This window comes from Ambystoma mexicanum, chromosome 8 (assembly GCF_040938575.1).
Source record: "Ambystoma mexicanum isolate Mex_15411 chromosome 8, UKY_AmexF1_1, whole genome shotgun sequence".
NCBI lineage: Eukaryota > Metazoa > Chordata > Amphibia > Caudata > Ambystomatidae > Ambystoma > Ambystoma mexicanum.
This window is the reverse complement of record NC_090929.1, coordinates 1,006,120,082-1,006,145,779: the sequence shown is the minus strand read 5'-3', so window position 1 is coordinate 1,006,145,779 and position 25,698 is coordinate 1,006,120,082. Positions and strand designations below refer to the sequence as shown.

Sequence of the window (25,698 nt, the reverse complement as noted above, 5' to 3'; positions counted from 1 at the left end):
AGATGAACTTGATATGGATTGGGTTTATCCTTGTACCAGATCAGAACAGGGTGAGATTGGCCCTGGCTGCCAGGCCTAGGCATGTGGGAGCGCCACCCAAGATGGCCTGTTTAACAGAAGTATTATTGAATAACAATGAAGGACGAAGGGAAAGTATTGTATATGAGTGCCCTGTAGTATGGCATTGAAGGACACCTGGCAGTACAAATACCCACACTCACACCTGCTTTTCGTTTGGACCTCTCCCTCACCCTCTATTCCATGTAATCGCTTGGCTCCAGCTCCCCACCTGCAGCCACCACAGTAGTCTTCTCTTTTTCTAATCCCTTTTGCTCCACCTTCTCCCATTCTTTCTCCACAGCTGTACACTATTGTATTTGGCATCGCTCTTACTCCTTCAGGAGAACCTCAGGGTATTTCCTCGGATTGCCACAACTGATTGGCAGAGCATCAGGGTTGTGTCACAGATCTGCCAAAATTACTGCTCCACTGGGAACTCAGTTTTACTACATGTATCTGCTATCACTGGCAGTGTTTAACAGCTGCTGTAAAGGAATACTACCTTTTGGTTACCATTACAAGGGTTCAAATACAGTGATACCTATTTTGGTTCCTATCAAGTAGCCAAAATAAAAACCTTTGGGGTACCAATTTAATGGTGCAGGTGAAAAACACCACTCTCCATTATATATGTAGATTCAAGTGCAAAGGAATATCCTGGGCAGTAAAAACACTCTAGCCAGTACACTTTAAACATACTACAGACTACAACAGATGAGTATGCTGGCAGCACCCAATTTCAGCATTAGTTTCCACCATTTGTTGCCAGTATTTGTTTTTTTAACAGTGACTACTTGCAGAACTCCAATTACTGCCAGTAGTAATTAATTCATCATTAGCGATTATGTTAACACTTGCAGTAAGCCGTCAATAAGATGTTATAACTTGGTTTAAAAAGCAGGTGGTATTTCACATAAAAAACCTGTAATTACCCATAATCGCCTCTAATAGTCATCCCGCACTTTCTGTTATTATGCTTTTCGTTTTTAACCCACTTTGGTGGGAGGAATCTACTGCCATAGAATCAATTTGTAAAGAATGTGCTTAATACAGGTATCTATGCATTAATAGCACAAGATTGTTACATTCTAAGAGGAAAAAGGGTAATGTTCACCATCCATCGCCTTTCGAGCTGGGTGAATAGGCCAACACCACTACATAAAATATGTTGCTGAAATGTTCAAAATCCCAAGCATTCTATGGTTTAATCTTTTGTTGTAGAATGTGTGGGAAATGACATATGGTGTTAACTGTGTTCTTTCTCTGCATTTGCTAAACTGTCAAAACTGGTGAAGTGAAGAAAGGGAACAGTGTTGAATTTCGGGGACTACCACCCATGTCAGTAGATGACTAGATGGATTAGCCCTCTTTCTGGAACGTTGTGATAGGCTCAGCCAATAAGGATTGCTCAATTCTGGGAACTATTCACTGATAGTGCCTGGAACTTCCCTCTTTCGGCTGCTGGCGCCACCACATCCTCCACTCTGCTTTTCCTGCCATCTCTTGTTGTCACTGCTTTCTTTATGCCTCCAACCCGCACTCAGTTCTGGACTCACCCCAGAACTGCCTCTCTTCATGCCTCCTGACTTGGCCTCTGCCATACTGCGTACATTGACCCTTTTCTCTGGCTAACCCTTGCCTGCTATGCCTCTCTGGCATCCTCCATGTTTAGGTGGGCTTCTCCCCCTCCTGCACTCTTGCACCCCCCTGTCAAAACTATGTGCAAGGGATAACACATCTTTCTTTTTCTTTTCTCCCTCTAATGTTTGGGACGCCTTCTGTTCCTCCACCAATACTAAAAGTCTTAGCACCCTCAGGGCGGCAAATGCTGGCCATTACATATCCTGAGGCCTCCCTGTTGTCCCTCGCTTTGCTCAGGGCGATTAACTCAAGCTTTAGCGACATCCAATGGCCACCATTGCCAGCCCAATCAGGTACTACTGTATACATATCAACTACAAAATGGACATTTTTAAACGAATTCCACAGAAACGATGAACAGGAAATTACACTCTTTTCACTTCTTTTTTATGGACAGTTCTACCCATGAAGTTCAGACAGTTCTGTCCTGATTAAACTCTTTCCCCAAGCTTTAAGCTTGAAAATCATTCATTAGCCACTCCATGTAATATCATGGTCTATTCAACACAATTAAAAGCTAAAAGTTAATTTCACTGTTTTAGAGGAAACACGTGGATGCCATTAGAAAAGGTTATACTGCATGGCATAAGACGAATAAAACAGCGAATGTGAAAACAATCTCTGGCTGTTGACACAATGATTCCAGAAGACCTGTCATCTTTATGAGCATGCAGCATTATTGTGTGACGGGTAGTATAGCTCAGTGGCAACGCGCTCATCTTGGAAACAAGACGACGCAGAGCAATACAGGCTTGAATCCCGGGTCCACGCATGGGCGTAGGAAATGGGGGGGCTAGACGGGGTACACATTCCCGGCAACAATTACAAGCAGGGGGAATATAATGCCATGTATCCCCAACACAATCAGAAGCGAGGTGAGGGGAAGCAGGGGTTTTATTTTCCCGAGTGTAGTAATGAAACAGCAGGGCAGCGTTAAGTAAAATCAGGGCTGGACTGTAAGGAAACATCAAGGACAGCCTGGGTGGTTCGCTCATCGTGCTACTGGCTGTAGCTGGCTGTGTGGTGCTCAGAACATAATTCCTTTCTGCCCAGGTTTGCGGGCCTTCTCAAGTGAGGGGTGATGCACACATATATTGTGTAAATTGGCATCTATGGTCCACACAAGGGGGTATACAAAGGGGTAGGGAGGGTGTACCCATTTTGTTTCTGGTGGCGAATTATAAACTCATTGTGAGCAGCAGGGTGGCATGTGTGGTGCACACAAGGCACCTGCATAGCTAGAGATGTAGGGCTGATGCATAATGTCTGTAAAAAACGGTAGGTAAGGTGCAGGTACATTGTAGCAGGTTTTGTATATATTTGGTATCTGCAAAAATGTAGTTATATGGCCTGTAAGATGGCTCCATGGATTTCACACTTGCTGCTGAAATCTGTGCGGGATCTGCAGGTCACAGGCTGTAATCCCTGCAAGGCCGACTCAGTCTTTAGAGGCCGACTCAGTCTTTAGTCTTTCCGAGATGGATCAATGAGTACCAACTTCGGTTGGGTGATAGTTAATTGCATGTAAATGATCTATATGCAGCGTGTTGGCAAAAGCGCTACATAAAAAAAATAGCATTTTTGGATTGTGAGCAGAGTAGGAATGGGGCATTTGGTAGGTATGATGTAAACATGGCAAGTGTGCGCATAGTGGTAGTTAGGTATCAGGCAATTAAAGTGTACACAAAGGGGTAGACATGGTTCACACTTTGATTGCAGTGCTGCTGATGTGCTGCACATAATGTGTGCAATGAGCTGAGTATGTTTCATGCACGCTGCTTGCAGAGCAGTTTGTGTGCTGCCCACATAGTATATGTACAGACTGGTTGGTGTGGTACACACTCGTGGGGAATCGTAGGTATGGTGCACATGATGATTGTTCAGAGATCTCTATGTACCAATCACATGGGATCCGGCAGAGGTGAGCATCTTTCGCAATAAGGAATAGGAATCGTGCACAAGGTGTTTGTAGAGCAGTGGGTATAATGCATACATGGTTTGTGCTGTGAAATGGGTATGTGCACCCAATATAGATAACACAGTTGATACCGCATGTGTAGAACTGTAGTTGTGGTGCGTAAAGAGGGGTGTAAATCAGTTGATAGCTTGTACCAGTGTGTGCGGAGCGATAAGCTTTATGAACAGGTGTGTGAAAAGCAGTTGGATTGAATATGGGTTGATTTGAGTCTGTAGTAAAGTCCCCAATGTGTCACCTGCTCCCCCAGATTGTATGTGTCTCCACTGGGTCCACGCTTAGAAACCTCTTTGGTATTAAGCGTGTTATAAAAAACTAATTATGATACAACATTGAGGACCATTTCTGCTAAATAAGGGACACTTTTTTGGGATTAGGAATTGAAATAAAGAGGACTGCATTTGAGGTCACAACCGAAAGGGGGTGGAACTGTTTGACAGAAGGTGTTCCAAGAAATACTAACAAGAAGAAGTTGAAATTGAAACATTCATTATGTTTTAATAGTTATCTTTGCGCCAAATGATTACTAAAACAAGTATTAAGGAAATATTTGACTAGCTTCTATAGCTCTTAACTCAGTCAAGATAATTTAAGGGGCAGGGACTACAACCTCATTGTTAACCCCCTTTTAACCAAGACACCTTGACTCCCTTAGAAAGCTCTGTTTGCCAGAAGTGTTTCAACCATCAGTACCCGGCAGAGGTGCTGCATTGCAGGTGGTTCAGAATGTGGGCATTAGCTCCTGGTGTCCAACCGCATTCCGGTCCAGCTGCTACTCAATGCATCTCTGCCACCCATCTTTTTGTTTACTTCTGCTTTGTTGGCTGCCAGTTGTGCCCCCTGCACCCCTTTCTTTCTCCCTTATGTCCATCTCCTGCCCCCATTGTCTCCTTCCCTCAATGACTCTGGTGCCTCTCACCCTTCTGGCCCATGCCCACATACCTCAGGGCTTTGTTTGGGCTACTTTTTGTGAGTATGTGGCCTGTTGCACTCTCTTTCTGTAGCATGTACCCTTAGGCCGAGTAACACTATTAACCACTTTTACCATAAATTTGCACCCCATTACCGCCATTAGATGGTTCCAGTGGTGATAATGACCTCTTCGAACGAAGCAGAATATTGGAGATATCAAAGATGAGGAATGCGTGGGCGGAACATCTAGTCGAAAGAACGTTAACAGGAGTGAGTAACATGTTCTTCTGTGGGCTGGATCGGCCTGGTAGTGGGCCACCACCCTGGAACATTTCCTTTCTATGCTCGGCCCTTTATCTCAGGCGGTAGACAGTTACCAGCCAGTACAGTTCAACTAGGATGCATTATGACTACACAAGAAGATTGTATGAGAGTATTAATAAAGCAAGTCCCTTTTAAGCTTTGTAGACTGACACTAATTCAGGGGCAAGGAGAATATATAAATTAGAAAATTAGGGTAAGACAAAGGAATAACAGGTGTAGCGTGGGCTGGGATGCCAAGCAAGAGCAAGCAGGAGGGGTCGGAGTCAGGCGAAAGTGGACATTTGAGTGCCAGGATGACACCAGGCAGAATGACCATTCACCAGCAAAAACACATATGCGTTAATGTAAGGATGCAGTGGCACGCCCCATTCTTGTCTCACCCAGTTCCCAATCCACCCTGAGATCTGATGCAACCCCAGTGGTTTATGCCTGGTTTGAAAGAAGGAGGGAAGTGTTTTCAAGGGTGGCACAAATAGGTTATCCCAAATCCTATTTCCCCTAAATGGATAGTAATTAATGCTGTACTCAACAAACATTTAACAGTATGACTCCAGGAAACTAATCACGCAGTGCATTGTTTTTTTAGTGGGTTGTTAGCATTAATGACTGGGGCCAAATGTGGTGATAGGTGCTCCAATATTATACACACAACAGACTTTTCAGAGCTTTTACTGGAGTGGTCCTGGGTGTATTCGCTGTGTGCCCTTGCTTCTGGGGCTCACTGGAAGAGCTGTACTGAACCTTTGTGATGGATGTGCAGAACCTCTTCTTTGCTCTGGTGGAATTGATGGGGGAATGGAGACTTCTGGAGCTGCATGACTTTGCACAACTCCTCAATGTGATGCTACACATTTCAAAGTTGTAAATAGGTCAATCTGTTGGCCTGAATGGCTCCAAACTGTAACCGCCATCTCTCATTTCAGGGTGTGTACCTCTCTCACAAGCTCTAATATGTTGATAGGATCAGGGTCCTCTCTCTGAGAATCACTCGTAAGATCATCAGTAGCATAGTCTTTACTCCAGTTGTATTGACCAAGATCATGCTGTGTGGCTTGATCCCTTTCACCTGGTAGGCTAGCTGCAAGATTGGCTTGATCTTGCTGAAGTACACTTGCATTCGGTAGTAAACGAGTGGAGTAGAACTTAGCCATCAACCACAATCCAGATTTGCTGTCACTGAAGATGCCGTCCAAGATGTGCTTAAAGTTAGCAGCTGATGGTCCAGGTTGTCTGGTTTTAAGAAACTGGATCACCTTCAAAGCAGGACCTTGTAGATTCTCTATCACTGTACACTGTTTCTCCCTGTCTGGAGCTTGCCAATTGTGCAGCATCTGGTTAGTCTGGTCCACAAGTACACGGAATTCATCCTTAGCTTTGTGGGTTTCGCCACTCCCTGTAGAAACACATCAGGCGAACATAGGATCTACTCTCTGATGGTAATGGCTAAAGAGTTTGGTGTTCCTCTCCTAAGGTCTGGTGATGGCAGTAACGCAGAGCACTGCAGAGGTAGAGGTAGCAGTATGTGCTTCAATCATTTTAATGCCCGTGGGAATTGCAAGGGTGATGGCAGCGCCGGGTACTGAAGGGCATAAACTAGGCCACAGAGGTGGTGGATTAGCTGACATGCCTGACCAGGTGATAAAGCCTAAATGGGATAGGTTGAAATCCATCTCCCCTATAAATGGTACGGGCAACGCCTCAGTATGTACCTTCCTTCCAAGCACCATAGTGCAGCTGAATGCAATACTTTGATGGCATGGGGATTTGCCAAGACTCTTCACCTGGCCGGTGAACAGTTCTTTGGGATGGATTAAGGCCAACACCTGATGCGATCCACGGTACTAATAGGTCTTGGGCTTTATTTTCTTACTGTTTTCCCAATGTATGGCCTGGGTCCTATGGAGGATGTTGGTATGCCTATGTCACAATCAGCATAGTTTTGAAATCCTATAAATATGTCAAGCCCAGTAAAAACGACTTATTCAATGTTTTAAAAGAAATAGCAATTCTCTAATGACTCTATAAAATGTGCACTGAGGTGCTCAGGTTCTCATTACAGGTTTGGAGCTGTGGAAGTGTGCAGCCACAGTCAATGAAGATAAAATAAATAAATAATGTACCAATCATAGAAACGGCAACAATAATGAAAGGAAGGGGCGGGATTGGGGTTCTCCTTTACAGATTATAAGGAAAAAAATGACTCTTCTCCATCATTACATCATCCCTGTTACCTTAAAACTCCAGTGTTAATTATTTACGTTTGAACACGTTACAATCCCAGCAGACTTTGGTTAGGACATCCTTCTGTCCCTACAGTAAAGTGCTCCATTGCTTCCAGAAGCTAGATACTCGCTTATTAAATATACTAACAATAATAATAATACCAATAATTGGCACCAGATTAGTGGATGGGTATGCAGTGAAGTTACTGAATCCAAAATAACGAAAATCTTTTTAACTAAATGTTTTAATGAAAAAATACTGAATTTTAAAAACTATATATGGGGGTTGGGTAAGGGGCTAAAATGGGTGGGGTGGGTTTGGGGTGGGACTATAAAGAAAGGGAAATGGGAGGGACCCAAATTAAATATATATATGTATATATATATATATGTATATATATATATATTATATATATATTATATATATATATATATATATATATATTACATGGCCATGGTAGTGGCCATGTAGTTATGGTTAAATTGCTGTTTCCATAGGAAGAGCACTTTTTGGGCGGCTTATAACTTCGCTCCCCCTGGACATATGATATGATGATATGATATGGCATTTGTAACGCGCCTATACACAGGTGTTTCAAGGCGCGACGAGGCGGGGAGGGGGGAACAAGGGGAAGACAGACAACGATCCTACAGGCCAGGTGTCATTCAGATTGCGCAATAGCAGGGTTAGGGGGAAGGGAAAAGTGCAGAACAGGGTAAGTACAATAAAAAATAAATAAATAGGGCCAGCTGGTGGCAAGTGCAAGGTAAGTGCAGACAAGTGGAGGGAGGGGGGGGGCTGTAGGGATACAGAGACAGTCCCATAGTGCAAGGGTTGCCAGGGAGGCAGTGCAAGTGGAGAGTGGCTGGGCCAAGGACCAAGGTTGGTGAGAGTAACCCAGGTGCAGGTTCAGTGCAGTTTCAGTGAAGAATTTAGCAGGGGAGAGGGAGAGAGAAAGCAGAAACAAAGAGGAAGGTTTTGAGGTGCTTCCGGAACCGGAGATGGTTCTCCTCAAGTTTCAGGGAGGCAGGAAGGCTGTTCCAGAGGGAGGCCCCTGCCGCAGAGAGAGATCGACCCCCAGCTCGTTGCTTCGAGAAGCGGCTGACCCTGAGGGAGTTGGAGACAGATGAGCGAAGGGCTTGGGAAGGAAGATTTTTAGGAAGTGAGAGTTGAAGTTATTTAGGCTCCAGGCCCCAGAAGGCCTTGTGGACAATGTAGAGGGTTTTGAACTTAATCCTCGCAGCCACTGGGAGCCAGTGTAGAGATTTCAGTCCTGGAGAGATACGGTCCCTGGGCTTGAGGCCAAGGACAAGTCACGCAGTCCTGTTCTGGATGAGTTGCAGAGGGCGGAGAGTGGAGGCAGGCAGATTAAGATAGAGGCTGTTACAGTAGTCCAGCTTTGAGAGAACCAGGGCTCTGGAGACCGTGAGCTTCTGGGGGAAGGAGAGGAAGGGAAGAATACCTCTGAGGAGGTGCAGCTGGTAGTGTGACTTCTTAGAGACGTCAGATATATGAGGAGAGAAGGAGAGTGTGGAGTCGAAGATGACCCTGAGGTTTTTTGCCTTGCAAGTAGGAGCAGGAAGTGGGCCAAGAGAGGCTGGCCAGAGAGCTGCATGGAAGGAGGGAGTGGGTGTGCGATGAGTAGAATCTCAGTCTTACTGGCATTAAGGCAGAGGTCATTGGCGGCACACCATTCCTGGAAAGCAGACAGACAGTCGGAGATGAGGGAAGGAGAGGAGGAGGCCGAGGGTAGCCTGAAAATGAGCTGGGTATCGTCCGCATAGCACTGAAAGTTGGGGCAGAGAGTGGCGATGCGGTGGGCAAGGAGTGCCAGATACTGGTTGAACAGCCAGGGAGAGATATTAGATCCCTGGGGGACACCACAGGTAGAGAAAAAGATGTCAAAGAGGAAGGACCCCAGCTGGACCTGGGAGGGTCGATTGGAAAGGAAAGAGGTCAGCCATGCCAGAGCCTGACCAGTGATACCCAGGTTATCACGGAGACGGTTGAGCAGGGTGGCATGGTTGACAGTGTCAAAGGCAGAAGAGAGATCGAGCAGAATGAGAACACACAGAGTGTTGGAGTCGAGGTTCGAGAGCAGGTCCTCACGGATGTTCAGGAGAGCAGTTTCCGTGCTTCTGGAAAACTTTGCAAAAAAAGTATATGAACAGCTCTGAATTTTATCGCCAAGTTGGGCAATGTTTCGGGGTGGGGGGGAGTTATAGGGAGGGTCCCAAATTTCTTGTTCTGTACATAGACTGAATGGGGAAAAACCTTGCGCACGGCTACAGGTGGAACGACTGGACAGATTTTCGCCAGGAGTGGGGGCTTGGGCCAGAAAGCGTGCTTTTGTGTGGTCACTGGAAATCCAACTGGTGAATTCTTTACAAAACACTGAAATGGACGTCCCAAAAAACTTGTTTTGCGCTGACCCATTTCCCTGTTCGCTCCACAGACAGAAGTGTCATTGGATCACGGTACGGCGTGGTGTCGCAGAAGTTTGGATGCGGCCGGTGGTTGGCTGGAGGGAAGCGTGCTGTGCATCAACATTTTTGGGAAAGCCACCATGGTGTATCGGAGGACAGTGCGGTGGCGGAATGGTCTGGAAAATGTACCGTACACATTGTGTTGGCAGCAATAAGGGAGGGAATGGCTGGGGAATCTGAACCAGTGGCATTGCTCAGGGCAACCTTCCACACCCCTGTTTCTTAGTCCGTCTGTGCCATTGCAAAAGAGTCACGAGGATAGCTCAGCGGCAACGTGCTTGCCTTGGAAACAAGATGACCAAGAGGAACATGGGTTCGATCCCCGGGTCCGCGCTTAGAAATCTCTGGGTAGCGCGTTATAAATAACCTAGCATATCATGTGTTAAAATTGCAGAAAAAATGAACGTGGACACAAAATATCGCAGCAAAAAGGCTGTGTTTTTGCCGCCGCAATCCATGTAAAGGATGCGGGGGACACCCCTGCAAGCCTCACTCCCCTTTAATGGTGGAATCGGATTCACCTTTAAAGGGTCAAACCACAGCATTTTTGCCGCAATTCTTTTTACAGGCGACATTTTTGATGCGATTTTATCACTGCATACCTGCAAAAGGGGTCCAGCTATATGCAAATCAGTCATTCCAAACCTTCCAGCCATCCCCTCTTATGTGTTGCGCTCCATGTGTTAAGCCCGGGGAGGGGCTCCTGGAGAATCATGGGGCCAGAGAAGCCACACGCAAAGTGATCCAACACCTGGAGATAGTACTCAGGAGATCCCTCAGATTCTCACTCTGCTCCCCAACCTCCTCAGTAAAATCAACATGATAGCCCTATGTCCCTCTGAGGGAGAATCAAGTTATGAAAAGCATCGGACAGATGACAGTCCACGGACTGGGACCATACACTGCAAACTAACTATGGTGACTGTACAGAGGCACATGTGGTCCACATGCCTAATCATGGGACCATTCATGTACTCACAAGGATAAACATGAGTGTTTAAGTCTGTTTAGAGCAGGCCAATCCGAAGAGCCCAAATTAATAGGCAAACAAGCAAACCAATCACCAAGGTCATGAGAGTAATCAAAGTTAGATTGATGGTATAAAAAGGCAAAGAGACAGTGCAGCATTGGCGGAGTTGAGATAGCTTTGCATGGTGGCTAATTGTGAAGAGAGAAAGGACCAGACAAGTGGGGAGTAGAGGAGAGGAGTGAGGGACAGGTTGTAGGAATACAATGGAGGGACAGAGAAGGAAGAAGAGAATAGAGGTGTAAGGCAAAAGTTGGAGTAGGGGAACAGAAAGCAGAAGGAGGAGAGAGGAATCAGGAAGACTTTGGAGAAAGCGGAACAGCCTGAAAGAGGTTATTCATTCATGTGTCCTTCAAGTAAAGGCTTTTATGGCCTCCTGGGACAATAGTCCAGATCCAGTCCTGAGCTATAGCTATTGAGCCAAAGAGAGACAACCTGCGTGTGCGAGCAGCTGAGACCGTGGGGGAAAGTGAACCTATGGAAACTGCACTGTTGAAGATGGGCAGCTGTTGCATGGACGTCTGATTGGCTGAAGCCAGAGGAATGACTGCAGCATGAAATTGAAGCAGGACTGAGGGAAAGAAATGCCTATCAATATCTAAGACATGGGGGGGCTGTGTGATAGAAGGGGTTTGGCGCATATCAATCCCAGGACGGCCATCCAGGACTGGAACTCTAAAGAAGTTAAAATGATATGTGGCTGTGAGTGACCGTGTAAACAAACCTCTAGGTTAATACAGCCCTGGACATGGATTCAGTTAGCATCGGAAAACCTGGACATTAGGTCTTATTTAGACACAGATACGTTCAAACCTCCCGCTTCTTTTGTGTTCCCCATTTACCCACTTGTTCTGTCCCCCATAGCCTCTAACAGTTGTGCTTAGCTACACCCCTCTTACGTTTTCGTTTCATCCCACTAGTCTCCATAGGCCTTTTCCCAACCATGGTATTTGATGTAAATATAGTACAGCAAACCTGTCTTTCCGTGTATGGAGTGTTCTGCTGACCCTGTCACGCCATCACAGGTACTTTGGTTTCATTTGTGATTTACTGCATTGACTCATGTATTAGTGTAAATTGACTCTGATAGAGCAAAATGGACCTCCTAACGAGCGTGGAGCTAATTGTTAAAATATGATGTATCAGATTGACCTCCTGATTTTCCGCTCCTCTTGATTGTGAATTGCAAACCCATGAAGGAGTTAATAAATCCAGCATGTGCATGGAGGAGTTAGACCCCAAATAATAGTGCAATTACCTCTGATGAAATGACCACTGGAGGAACTACCTCCTTTCCCCAAATGTCTTTTGCCACTTTAGAATGGGGACAAACGAAAAACCAATCAGATGGAGAGTCTTCAGTTACCACCACTGAAATTCTGTTTGGACGAATTAGGATTGCTAATACCGCCAAACTCGCAACCAGGCGCTGGATATGTTGTATAATAACGGTTTTTAATGAATAGGAAACTACAGGAACGTTCTTTAACAACTATACACAAATGTCATGAAACATTCTGACTGTGTTTCCTTTACAGAGGAAGTGCAGCGTTGGAAACGGCTAGTACAAGATGAAACTGGTTAAAACGAGGGAAGCCGCAGGGCACAATTAATTCCAAGCAGAGCTTAACAGAAAATCTGCAGATTGCAATAATGATTTATTTGTATAATTCGATTTTATAACCAAAGACCATGGCTTACTTGTGTCGAGTTTCATTCCTGAGTCCTCACAGTGAACAGGACTATAATGGATGCAATATGGATGTCTGAAGTATGTGAGGGAAGTGGAAGGAGGGCAGTGAGAGCGAATATATGCACTCAGAATGTCCCCAAATGCAGTTATGGGGTACATCCATTTGAGATGATTTGAGATGATTAAAGGTAGAAAAGGGAATACGAAGATGTAACCTTTGTGGGAAGGAGGAGAGCGTCTGATTGCGTGGTTGAGAATGTGCAAAGGAATGTGGACCATAAGAAAGAGAAATGTTTGAGGAGATCAAAATTTCAAGTGGGTGACTGGGTAAAGGGTTAGGAAGGGTGTGCTGAGAAGGAAAGGGTGGCAAAAGTGGGAATAGGTGGTGATGTAAGGAATGAAGAGTCAGGAAGGGAGATGTGTTATATCTGAGCTGGTTGCTTAGAGGAGTGCAATGATGGTAGTGTGTGGAATGTGGAATGTATGGTTTTCATTTGAGGATGGAGAATTCCAGAAGGGCAGTTGGTCTGGTGCTGGTTGAGTTGAATGAACTTGGCAGGTCTGGGGGCTGCCACACCTGAACATATGTCTAATTTAAGTAAATAAAACACACCCATGGTCTCAAAAGCACTTTATTTCAGTTTGCTGTGTGAATATATTTCTTGCACATGCAGCAGACTAACAGGGTCACACTTTTTGTGTGAACATGAAACATAAATAGTAGATGCTGAAGCAATATTTATGAGAATAACATCAGATATAATGGCAGATTTATACCAAGAATTATTGTAAAGTGTAGGTCGGACACACACATTGAGCATGACTAGGAATTACGGATCTACGTTGCTGCAGTTGTAGAAATTAGATGTTTGGTAGATGAGTCTTGTTGTTGTGTGGCTGTGAATAATGGACTTTGGGCATTCATATTTATTAATGTAACTACCACACTTATGTTATTTTATAATATGTTTAATCGGAGTTAGATACTTAGTTTAAATAAAGGAGAGGACCCTAAGGACTACAGGAACAATAGTCTTTTTACAAGATCAATGGAATAGGCTAGAACTACAGGGAAGTCAAGTTTAAAGTATTTCTTAATGCCAATTGCAGAAAACTATCACAATGGTAGTGTATCAACATTTTATGATGAGCCACAGAAACCAGATAAGTTTGTAAAGTTCAGTGTAGGAGCAGGAGCGTGGTGGGTCGGGTGTGGAAGAGGGTGTGACGTTGGTAGTATAAGGGGAAATGTCCTGATGCAGTGCGAGTTCTCCTGACTCTTCCTAGATGGTGCTCAGGTGCTCTCCAAGACTAGCACAAAAGGGAACCAAAAGGTTGAAAACTCCCTTTCCCTTGTCCCGAAAAGGGCTTTCGGAGGAAGGGACATCTTGGGTATAAGGTTGTTGTATTTTCTGTCCCTGCGGTCTCTACATCAGGATTGACTTCATGGAAACTGTCAACTACATACAGTACAAATGGAGTACATACTTTCCTTCCAGCTACCTCAGTTATGCCTCTCTCCATCGTATCTTATCACCTGATTTCTGTTTTACTCACCTTGGTATGGGCGCCCTATAAGAATTTAGCACCCACTGACCTGTCTCTCAATGAATATCAACCACTACTAAGCATCTAGTTTTTTGCAAGCTTCTAAAATCCAACGTATTCTCATTCTTACTACCTTTTCACTTAGCATTCCATCTCCTGTCAAGCATCATGAAACTGCCTTAACAGGGTGTTTGTGTGGCAATAAGCCCCAAGCCGGTGGGCCATTGCCGCCTAAGGTAATGCCCCCGGGGCCGATAGTTATGGAGGCCCCTTGAGCTCCTGCCAATTCTGGGATTACAGAGCAATTTCTCAAAGGTTTAAGTAGCAGTGTGGGGACCCCTCATTATTGCATGAAAACTGCAAACACGCACTTCAATCTGTATATTAGGTTTAAGAAATATAGCCTGCTTAGTTGTAAGGCAGCAAGCGATATGTTTACCCTACATAGTTAATTAAATATATATGGACAATATTGGTTGTATATGTGCTAGGAATATGCTAAGTATTTATTTATCCACACAACATGGATCTTATTCATTATTTCTTTCTCAGCCTGCAATGTGTTCGAAAATTAATTACATACATGCCCAGATATAGTAGTGTGAAGAGGGAAAATGGGACGATCCCTTTGCCAGATTCCCATCCAAACCATGGCCAATGACGTCACGAACTAAGCACCCACCGCGGGATGAGTTTGGCCCTCTGGCTGCTGCCCTGGACATCAAGATCCACCGTGCCCACACCTCGCACCCACAGGCCAGCTGCACACCATCCAAAGCAGGTGGTGGGGCACCAAGTGGAGCAGAGACCGACCATATGGATCAACTCAACTAAACGTCACCAATCCATATCGCCATCATTAGAGATGACATGATGCAATAGCCACGACGGACAAGAACACATGTGCTGCCAAGCACCTGGATCAGACCCATACCAACCCACACAAAGAACATACTCAGTGCTATGACTTAGAGGTCCGCGCACACTCACAGACATGCATCATTGTTATTTTTCACAAAGGCCAACCACCGCATAGCAGAAACGCAAGACGCCAGAAGAGCTTGTGCACACGCTTGCAGATGCTTCATGCTACTAACACCCTGAAGATGACACCCTGTAGATGGACTAATGTATAAGGATCGAATTTGCACCTCGCGACCCTCGCCTTATGGACTGTATGCCGCCACCCTTGACTAGGCCAAGGTAGGCCGCAAACCAGAGTCCCCAGGCCCGGAGCAGCCCAGCTGGAGCTACAAGGTACTTATCATGCAGAACAAGACCCTGACGGGAGCCCCACAGCCAAGGCAGCAAAGTTGGAATCAACATGCCACGCTCTTGGCGCCAAGGTCACACCTGCCACTGGTAGGGGCTCCTCGGAGCAGAAATACAAATAAAATCCCTGTAATTCTGCCTCAGCCATGGTCTCTCACCACGTGACCAGGTGGACCTGATACAATGCCAAGCTCCAAGGACTCGAGAAGCTCTGGGGTGTCACATCTGGGACCCAGGCTGTAATAACAGAGTTACAATTTGGACACCGGCGACGATGGGAAAGGAACACCCAACAACCAGTAGTAAGACCTGTCCATTGTCCACCGCTGACACATAGTCACACATTGTTGCTAGCACTAGGTATATCACAAGCTGGGAACGACAATGGTCCCAGGCTTGGGGGCTTGCAGATGAACCAATCAGAACATGAGGGGCTAACCACTGACAACACCATAATTCACCCAATCACTAACTTTCTTCATGTAACAATTTTCATGTAATCATTCTTAGGGATGACCCAAGCGTACCACCTGACCTCTTCTCTACCAGTAACATTTCCTTCTATACTTATCTATACTGACCCTACCATTCGGGGAACCAACCCGGGGTAGCGTTAGGTCTGGCGGGCAAGGTTTCCCAGGTGATGCACATTGCGGCGTCACCCAGGTAGAAAAAGGGCCTGCAAGCCTATCTAGAGCGAGACGTTCCTTGGGTACCTACGCTCCGAGAACCAGTCCGTGGCTCTTTTATGCAATAAACAGCAGTAACTCTTTGCTCTTGTATGTGCCTCATACTCCTTTGGGACGCGGGAGGAGTTGGGGCCTCCCTAACCCCGGAGGTCCGCGGATGGCCCTGCCGACCCCCTGGGAAATTACCCTGACAAGTTGGAGGCACTGCTGTGATGGTGAGATAGACCACAGCGAGACCATTTGCATCAAGGTGGCCCGGCAACGCGGCCCCCTCTGCCATTGCCCCCTTTGGAGGACTGCAAGACCATCGCGGAACTGTGAGACGACCAGCCAGCACAATCTGGAAATTGGCTGTCGGGAGCTGACATCAGAAATGTCCTGGCCGCGGTTGGTGAGTGTCCAGGCGTGGTCCAGACGAGGGGAGGCAGCGAGCTGATTGGGAGGGGTGCCCGACGCCGAGCGTCAACGGTAGGCGAGAGCCCGATGTGAGTATGACACATGCAACCAGCAGTATAATGTTGTGCGGGTGGCAGGAGGAATTGTGAATAGGGTGGCGGGTGGTTTTACAGTGTGCTAAAAGATTTTGGTCAGTTAGCAGCGATCGATATATAGGGTGTAGTAGGGAACGGAATGAAGGCCTTCTCTTCTGGTGTTACAGAGTGTACTGGGTGGGGTTTCAAGCTCCCACATGTTGACTGGCGGGTCGCACTGATTGGTCTAGATCGCGGACACCTGTACAGGAGATGCGGCATTCCTACGAGTCGGCCTTGTAGTTCGATGAATAGGTGAGGATTCCTATTAATTGAGTGTTTTAGCTTGGTGAATAGATGACGTATTCCTGCACGAGGTAAGTACGGAAGATAGTTGGCTGGTTAAGCTCCCCTAGGGAGGGGCATATCACACGCGAGGCGATGCAGCAGGTGCAGGCATTATAATAACGAAAGTAATTAATGAATACTTCACTCCGGGTGCGGTGGGAAGACAGCTGTGGGGATTGTGGGGAATAGCATTGTCGAAATTGGCGTGAATTTTATGTTGCAACTGTACGTACTGATAGTACGTTGTACTAGATGGTGACAAACCCCATAGGGCTTGCATAGGACACCGCGGTCTTCTTCAGCGTAATTGGAGCAGCGGCACGCGACTAAGGTGGGGTGAAGGAGGACAGGCAGCCGGCCGCGCATGGAGAACGCCGGCACGTCCCCGACCAAAGGGGTCACGCTGAGCAGCGGTGTGATCAGTGGGAGGGGGAAGAGACGGGCATATACTGCGCAGGTAGTGGGGACAGAAAGGAGGAGGGGTTAGAAGAATATCATTGGCGCGCAGAGTAGCAGCCGCACTGACAAGGCGGGGCGATTCAAGAGCATGCCGCACTGGGCGCAGGGGACCTCGCGCGCCACGGGTCGAAGGGGACCCTAGTTCCGAAAGGAGGGGTGTCAAAGGGGCAATAGCACTGTGAAGAACAGGAGAGCGGTAGTGATCAGCACAAAAGTATTGTAACGCTAACACTAGTTTTCCTTGCAGCGGAAAGTTGGAAGTCCCCTATTACGGGGCCAGGTAACGGTGGTACACAAATTTACATATTTAAAAAATCCTTGTATTACGGGATAGGGGCCGACTATGGGGCCCGCACATTAACACCACCACTCAGCACATCTGCGCAACACTACTATCGCACAGAGATCAAATAGTAAAGTACAGTATCGAGGAACAGATGACAGGATCAGGATACCGTGGCCTCTCAACGGCAGCTTTGACATGACAACTCAACATTCAGTGCTAGCGTACTTACATAACACCTACAAGGGGAAGAAGTTAGCAGGCCACCTAGAAGTTTTTGACCTCTGGAGAATGTTTCAGGGGTATACCCCGGGGATGATGTGCATGCAGGAGGTAAAGAAGGAGGAGGTGTGCGAGGGGGAAGGGTGCAGCGAGCCACAAGCTCCTCCCAGTGCTGAGGAGAGCGAGGAAGAGGCAGAAGGATCATATCCCATTGCAGAAATAAAAAAGGAGAGTGAGGGAAAGACACCCCCAATTAAAGAGGTGATGAAAGAAACCGAAGGTTTGTATCCAATGAGGGAATTAAGAGAAGCAGCACGACCCCAGTTAACAGCTGCTGAGGGATACTCAAACCCTGCATACAGCCCACCACCATACGCACCAGAAGACCACTACCAAAAGGGGTTGGGTGTAGGGAGTACAGTAGACACCACACAGACACAGGTGAGCTCTAGTGGCTTAAAAAGGATCCAAACAGAATTGGCGAGTATAGGACCAGACTATGGATAGCAGCACAGGTGTTATTAAAACTTCAGGGGACAGTAACAGGAAAAGAGGAGGAGGTGATGCGGAAGGTAGATAAGGAGGAGGTAGGACACACTCTGAGAGGGAGTGAGGTGAGTACCAGGGAAGCGAGAAGAATGACGAAGGAAGAAATGGCGGTACTGGAGGCAAAACTAGCAGATTTGAGGGATGCGTGAAGCATATTGAATAGATAGCTCGAGCAAAAGGAACGGGAGAGGAAGGTGAAGACGTGAGAAGAAAGGGAAGCGCAACTGGAACTAAACCAGCAGGAGGAAGAGAAAAGGAAAAAGGAAGAGCACCGCATACGTGGGATTGCAGAAAGAATAGTACGTTTTGGAGCAATGGGAGATTAGGAGGCAAGAGGAGGAATGAGAAGAGAAAGACAAGTAGATGATGCCATGGAAGAAAAAGATTCTATCAGAGCGCGCGTAAGTACGAGGAAGGGAGAATAATAGAGAGTATACTGGCAAAAGAGGGTGGGACATGGAGTGACAAGGACAGAGATGCAAGGGTGGAGGACAGGTAAGTGATGCCATACGGGGAGACGCAAGGGTATTAGGACAGGTAAGTGACGCGATAATGAACGACCTTCGCAGGGCAAGAGCAGAGTTAGGGAGTGAAGATGACCAACAAAGCAATCAAGGGCTAAGAGGAAGCAGCCAAGCACCCAGGAGTAAGACCAACGCATGCAGCAGTGAAGCGGTAGCGACAAGGCAAGTGAGGGGAGATACGGAGGGGACGGGTAAGTACACAGATATAGACTTGGAGACAGTAACAGTGGGGTACACATGCCCACGCACAAAATTGACATTCTCAGATGGCTTTTGTAGTGATGAGGAGGAGGATGGATCTTGCGGAGGACAGAGTGATGGGAGTGGAGAAGGGCTAAGTAAACTATATATCACACGTACGGGCTGCGGGTCGTAATGGGAGTGCAGGACACAAGAAGAAGAAACAGGATGGGAGGGCAAAAACTCACAAAGGGAAGGGACACTACTAGCAATGACGCCACCAGCCCAGCACACGCCATATGTCAACAGGCTTAGAGACCTCCGGGATGCAGAATGGAGGGATAAGTAACCGCATACAACAAGGACCAAGCGGGTCAACAGAGAGGTCATAAGGGCATAAGGGACACACGGCTTGCATGACACCTTACTGAATTTATCAAAGAATTTTCTGACATGGAGGAGGAGAGTGAAAACACACACATCACACCACACCGACGAACGCCAGAGGAAATAACAGAATACACACAGATGCCATTATTAGTGAGAGGAGGGACAAGGCCACAATATGTCCCATGGAAGCACACAGACAAAGAGAATATTAAATGCAGACTACTATCATTGAGCGGAGGGGAGGGAAAATGGATATATGAAATGGAGAAGCTAACTACAGGGCACAAGTTAGTGGTTGGAGCTGTCAAAGGGTTATTCATTTCAATTTTGGGTGATGCAGCAGATGATATTTGGAAGAGGGCGGGATTCCCAGGGGTGACCATCAGTGACACCTCACACGACGGGGCACCATTTGCAAATTGCAGACACGCACTATGGCGAGCGCTGAGGGTACAATATCCAGACACCTCAGACATAGGGGCGATAACATCACGCAAAATGCGCGAGAATGAGGACCCTATTAATTACATTCAGGAGAAGTGGCACCTGGAAACGCAGGAGCTATGGGACAAAACATTAGGCATATTTTACCACATACTGATACAGGGGCTCCCAGAACCAGTACAGAGGCATTTGAAATAATTGGTAGGAATGGAAGCAAAAGCATGGCCAGATATACAGCTAACGATAGTACACCATTGTAGGTTATGGCAAGAAAAGATGAAACAGAAAGAAGAAGATAGGAAGGCAGATGAGGCAAAACTGGTCCAGAAAAAGCTGTCAAAATATGCCATGGAAGGTGCACTCATTACCAGCCCCGCCCCTATGACACTAGCCACTGCACTGCAGCCACAACCACCAGCAACACTGTCACAGCAAGTACCATTTACGGCACAGCAACTGCCGCCACCGCCTCCATACACAGGGCAACACATATACGTACCACCAATGGGGGGAGGATACACGCCAATGGGTGAAACAACTACAGAGGGAGGGGTGGGTTAACAAGATGGAGGGGATTTGGTCCAGCGGCACACCTGCCAGGGGGAGGGTTCCGAGGATATAACCAATACAGACAGCAGGGGTATTTAGACAACACTGAAGGATACCCGTGGCAAGCACGAGAGCCACCAACGTGCTGGACTTGTGGACTAGTAGGACACGTATCACGCACATACAGGGCAAGGTGACACAAGCAGGATGGGTAGAGCAAGGGAAACAGGGTTACAATGGGGGACAAAATAATTGCCAACAACCTCAACTACCACAAACAAGTGACATACACATGGAACACCAAGGAGGACTGACACAACCAGTGCCACAACTACAGCAGCAACCCTATGTGCCACCCACCGTACAGCAGGTACAGCGCCAACAAGCACAACACCAAGCAAAACAACAGATGACAGTGGCACAACAACAACACATCCAAATGGTACAACAGCTCACACAAATACAAGACGATATCTACGGACACGCCGATACCACAGACGCAAATGAGGAAAGTAACGATACTGGGTCACAACCCTTGCACAGGGAACGGACAATCTTTATACCCAAATAGGACAGCCCACAGACATCCCTGTTGTGTCCCATCCTGTCGGTAACACCTAACCCTGCGGAGGAACCATGCATAAAGGTGGCGATAGGTGACAAAACATTTTCTTTCCTAGTTGACACAGGGGCAACTAGATCCTGTATTACGGAAGGGAAGTTCAACTTTTCAGGCAATGCCATGCACACTCAAGGATTCTCTGGGGCTCGAGGGCTGGTTCCTTTTACTGATAACATCTCCTTATCTGTTGGAAATCACAACCTATCTCTGCCACTGCTATACTCAAAACAATCACCAGTAAATATACTAGGGAGATGCATCATGAGCAGATTGAACATCACTATATTTTTCACTGACAAAGGAGTAATATGCTCGACACCAGGCATACACATGCTCACTGCACGGCATATACTTCAGGCTTACTGTGGCAAGACAATGGCAGGGGCAGAACCAGTGGACAGGGACATCGTCCAATACGGAACAGACATGGCAATAGCATGGCCACCAGGGATTGAGGGTAAGGAGTGGAGGAGGCCAGCAGCATATCTTTTCAGACCAGAGACGCCCACTGGTGAGGAAGAAGGGGCAATAATATCAGTGGATATCGAGAGTATTGTGGCAACCAAAGACTACATTGCTGTTCACGCTCAGGATGGGGAAGGGAAAGCATGGAGGGCAGTGATAGCATTGGCTGAAGGATGCAGGCTGACGCAGGTGTCAGACGAGGAACTGTTCTCAGATGAAGTAAGAGATGGAGAGATGGTGTTCCAGATGAACTTCTACGTTTGGTTGAGAGTGACATGCAAGGAAGTAGCACAGAAAATGGCAATGGCACTAGAAACGCCAATCAGACTTGTACTTAGCAGCTGTACCCACCTCACTATGGACTACTAGTCCCTATGATGTGGGATGCATAAAAAGCATTGGAGGGGTCAAAATAAAGCTAAAAAAGGGAGCAATTCTGCCAAGAGTGAAGCAGTACCCACTGTCACAAGAAGCTGATGAAGGGATTTATGCAGTGGTCAAAGTGTACAAAAAGAAGTAGTGGAACTATGTTCTCTGCTGGCCTGCACCCACTCCCCACAAACCCCATCACCACACCCCTCTCACACACAATACACACCCCCAAACACTTGCACCTGCTGTTTAAGGGAATGTTCAGTGGAGTGCACTGAAAGTGCAAGTTTCAACTTCTTCCTCCACTTTTATTTTAAAACAAAACCATTCTGGAACGGTTTCTTTTTAAAATAAAAGTATAGGAGCTGTAAAAGGTAGTTTTAAAAAGTACAGGAGCACTGCTCCTGACCGTTCCCGCTCACTTCGACCACTGGATTTATGAGACAATAAGTGTCCTAGTAGAAAGAGGAATATTGGTACCATCAGAATCACCATGCGACATGCGGTATACCCAGTGCGCAAGGCTAAGGGAGGGTCCTGGCCTTCCATACAAGACTTGAGACCACTTACAGAGTACCCTATAGCAACTAACTCAGCCACAATACTGTGCGGAACACCAGCAGAGGCATCACGGTTCACTGTGATTGACCTCAACAATGTGTTCTTCTCAATACCACTGCACCCCAACTCACAAGAGTTGACAAGTTTCACATACCGCAACATAAAATGGAAACACACCAGACTACCCCAAGGATACTGCGAGTCACCATCTATCTTTAATACAGATGGACCTAGGGAACATCAACATGGAAAGCACAGTGTTGCAATATGTGGATGATATCATCATCTGCAGCACCACTGAGGAAAAGTGCAGGAGGGACTCTGTAAAGATGCTGGCTGGGAAAGGGTACAAGGTTGACAAGGAAAAACTGCAATATTGTCAGGAGCAAGTACTATACATAGGGCAGATCATCTCACAGAAAGGAAGGAACATTGCACCACAAAGGGCGCAGGCAATAATGAACATAACACTGCCACAGACGATATGGGAATTGCTTGGCCTGGAGCCCCCTCTGAGATGCATGTATTGTGCCCTTCAAGATTCTACTGCCCAGAAAAGTCAACTGTTGGAAAATAACTGTTAGAAAGTCTCCCTGTTTGAGCAGTGTGGATTGGCTCTGCTTGTTCTGATTATATGAGGCTTCCCGCCATAGCTGCGTCACCCCATCTGCTAATGGTGCAGATCTTGTCCAGTCTGAAGACAGTGGGTTGCAGTAGTGTGGGGTCGCTTCCCCTGCAAGGCCTAGCCTTTTTGGGCACTCTTTGCCAGGATCCACCTTTTCGCCCGCCACACCTTATGAATGTAGCAGTTTATGGACACACTGCAGATGTATGCAGTAAGCTGGAATTTAGTTTATTTGTTTATTCAGTGCACACTTTAGTTTTTATTTCCCACCGGCAGACGTTAGGGAGCTCCACAGGTTCAGGCCTCAGACATTATAATAACTTAGCAGGAAGTGATGTGCATATACTACCACAACTGCATTTTAAAATATACAATCCTAAATTAGGACTGGAACTTATTTTAGAACAGACGCTCATTGAGGGATTAGGGGTCCAGTAGTTGGACCGCTAATGTTTAGTAATGGGCACCATTGCAATTCAGAAAATAAATGTATAAAATGATTCCTTAAATTATGCAACTCCATACACCCTCATGATATGATATGATATGGCATTTATAACACGCCTATACACAAGTGTTTCAAGGCACGACGAGGCATGGGAGGGGAAACAGAGGGAGATAAAGACAGCGATCCTACTAGGCAAGGTGACATTGAGATTGTGCAAGTACAGGGAAGGATGGATGGTGAAAAGTGTGGATTGAAAGGGGAGGAGATAGTGCAGTACATAGGAGAACAGTAAGATAAATAAATAGTAAGATACATAAATAAAGACAATAAATAAATAGTGCAGCCAGCAGGTGGCAAGTGCAAGGGTAAGTACAGCCAACAGGTGTCAAGCGCTAGGCGGGGCTGTAGGGATACAGAACAGTCCCCAAAGTGCAAGGGTTGTCAGGGGGCAGTGCAGGTGAGCAACTGGCGGGGAGGGACCTGGGCCCGAGATCAGAGGGTAGCCAGCTAACCAGTCAGGAGATCAGCAGGGGAGAGGAAGAGAGAAAGCAGAAGCAAAGAGGAAGATCTTGAGGTGCTTCCGGATGGCAGGAGAGTACTCAGGCTAAATGAGGGCACAGATCAATGTCAATTGACTATCAATGAAAGCCTCCCTGCCACTGTGTGCTCTTCTATGGTGTCATTCATCAAATGCCACTGAAAAACAATCAAATTCTCCAAATGTATTAATCCTTTTCTGTAAAGTCTTTATATTTCGGGGTGAGGCAAACTAACATGTTCAATGCATTTTGGAATACTGATGCACCCTCAGGGACAGTCTGTCAAAAATAAATACATAAATAGGGCTATGTAAGGCCCACCATGAGTATTGTTATAAATCAAGAATATGGTATACAGATCATAGTGACTTGCAATGCATCTGTAATTGCAACCATGAATGATTAACAATCCTAAATACAAGTACACCGGATCTTACCTCTGCTATGGATGGTTTTCAAACTATTCTTTCTTTGTCTAAGAGGATGGACTTTTTGTTTCATTGATCATCTCCCTTCCTTCCTTTCTCTTCTATCAGGTCTCAACCCCTATGACTAATCACAGACACAGGGAGTGGCAGGATGTGGGTGAGACTGGTAAGGGGCACGGAAAGGTGTTCCACAGGTAATGCATGTTTATCTTTACTGCATAGAGAGTATTTTCTGTATAATGTCAGGACAGTGTCTGCTTGCCTGCCTATGCCTTTCTCCACCCCCTGAAGTGCACCCTTACTTGACAGTACCATCACCCAATACATTTTGAAAAAGTTTTGATTTGTCAGTCGAAAAAATGTTTATTCGAATCAAAATGATCCATCAAACAAACACAGATTACCATAATATAATACAAAATGCAATAAAATTCTGCTCATACCATACATAAAATACGATTCCTCATAAATCCAACACAGACTTCGGCCAATAAGATACCTCCATATAGACACACAGTTATTGGATCAAGCGGATTTAGTTAAATAAACCGGTGCCACAAAGCCACCAAGGGCTCCAGTTCATTTGGGGCAGGACTCCGCACAATATTTACAAGACAACTGATTAATAGCCCCTTTCTTAGACAAATGGCATGTTTCAAGTATGATAGCAATGCCCAAGCTATCAGGACATAATCCGCTGACAAAAGAAATAAAACTGCCGGCCTATAGGTACGGATATTAACTGACCTAAGCACTGGCAATATAGTGGATCACCTGATATTGATCTATGCCAGGCAAAAAAATAAAGAATGGACCAAGTCCTCTTTCTCAACTCCACACACTGGGCTTCCCGTCTCATATACCCCCTCCATTTAGCTGTAGTAATCCTCAACTGCAGACAGTCAAATCTGGCAGGTTAAGTAACCAACAATCTTTCCTGGTTGCCCAGATTAAATAGGGCTGGATCTCGTCCACCCTACTGATCACTGCATGTACTCGTTCTGAGGTGGTTGCAAACTCCATGAATTCCCTGTTCCTTTTGGAGGATTCACCCAAGCTACATTTAAAGGAGCTCTGTTGACTTTTGGACAGCAAAATTGCCAGAAGTAAAAGTGCCTCCATGTTTAAATCAGACAAAACTGTGTCAATATAACAGAGCCAGGGATTATCCTCCAATTATCCCTAGTCATTACTGACCAAATGATAAAATGACAAGAGGATGCATGTTTGTTAGCCCAAAGTCTAACCCAAAAAAGTGAAGGGGCTAGGGGCCACTAGGCCTCCCAAAACTCAGCACCCAATTCTCTATGAATAGAGATGCACAAGGACGAACCCGGTAGACTCAGTAGCCTTCTGAAAAACGTGTTTTC

The 25,698-nt window shown here is 46.2% G+C and overlaps 1 long non-coding RNA gene across 1 annotated transcript in view; it reads left to right on the top strand.

The window, feature by feature from the left end:
* LOC138472646 (uncharacterized) overlaps positions 1-25,698 on the top strand; it is a 117,249-nt gene that overhangs the window by 64,553 nt on the left and 26,998 nt on the right. Inside the window, exon 2 of the long non-coding RNA XR_011268652.1 lies at positions 24,437-24,522. This is a non-coding gene — a long non-coding RNA (uncharacterized lncRNA). The remainder of the gene's footprint in view (positions 1-24,436; positions 24,523-25,698) is intronic.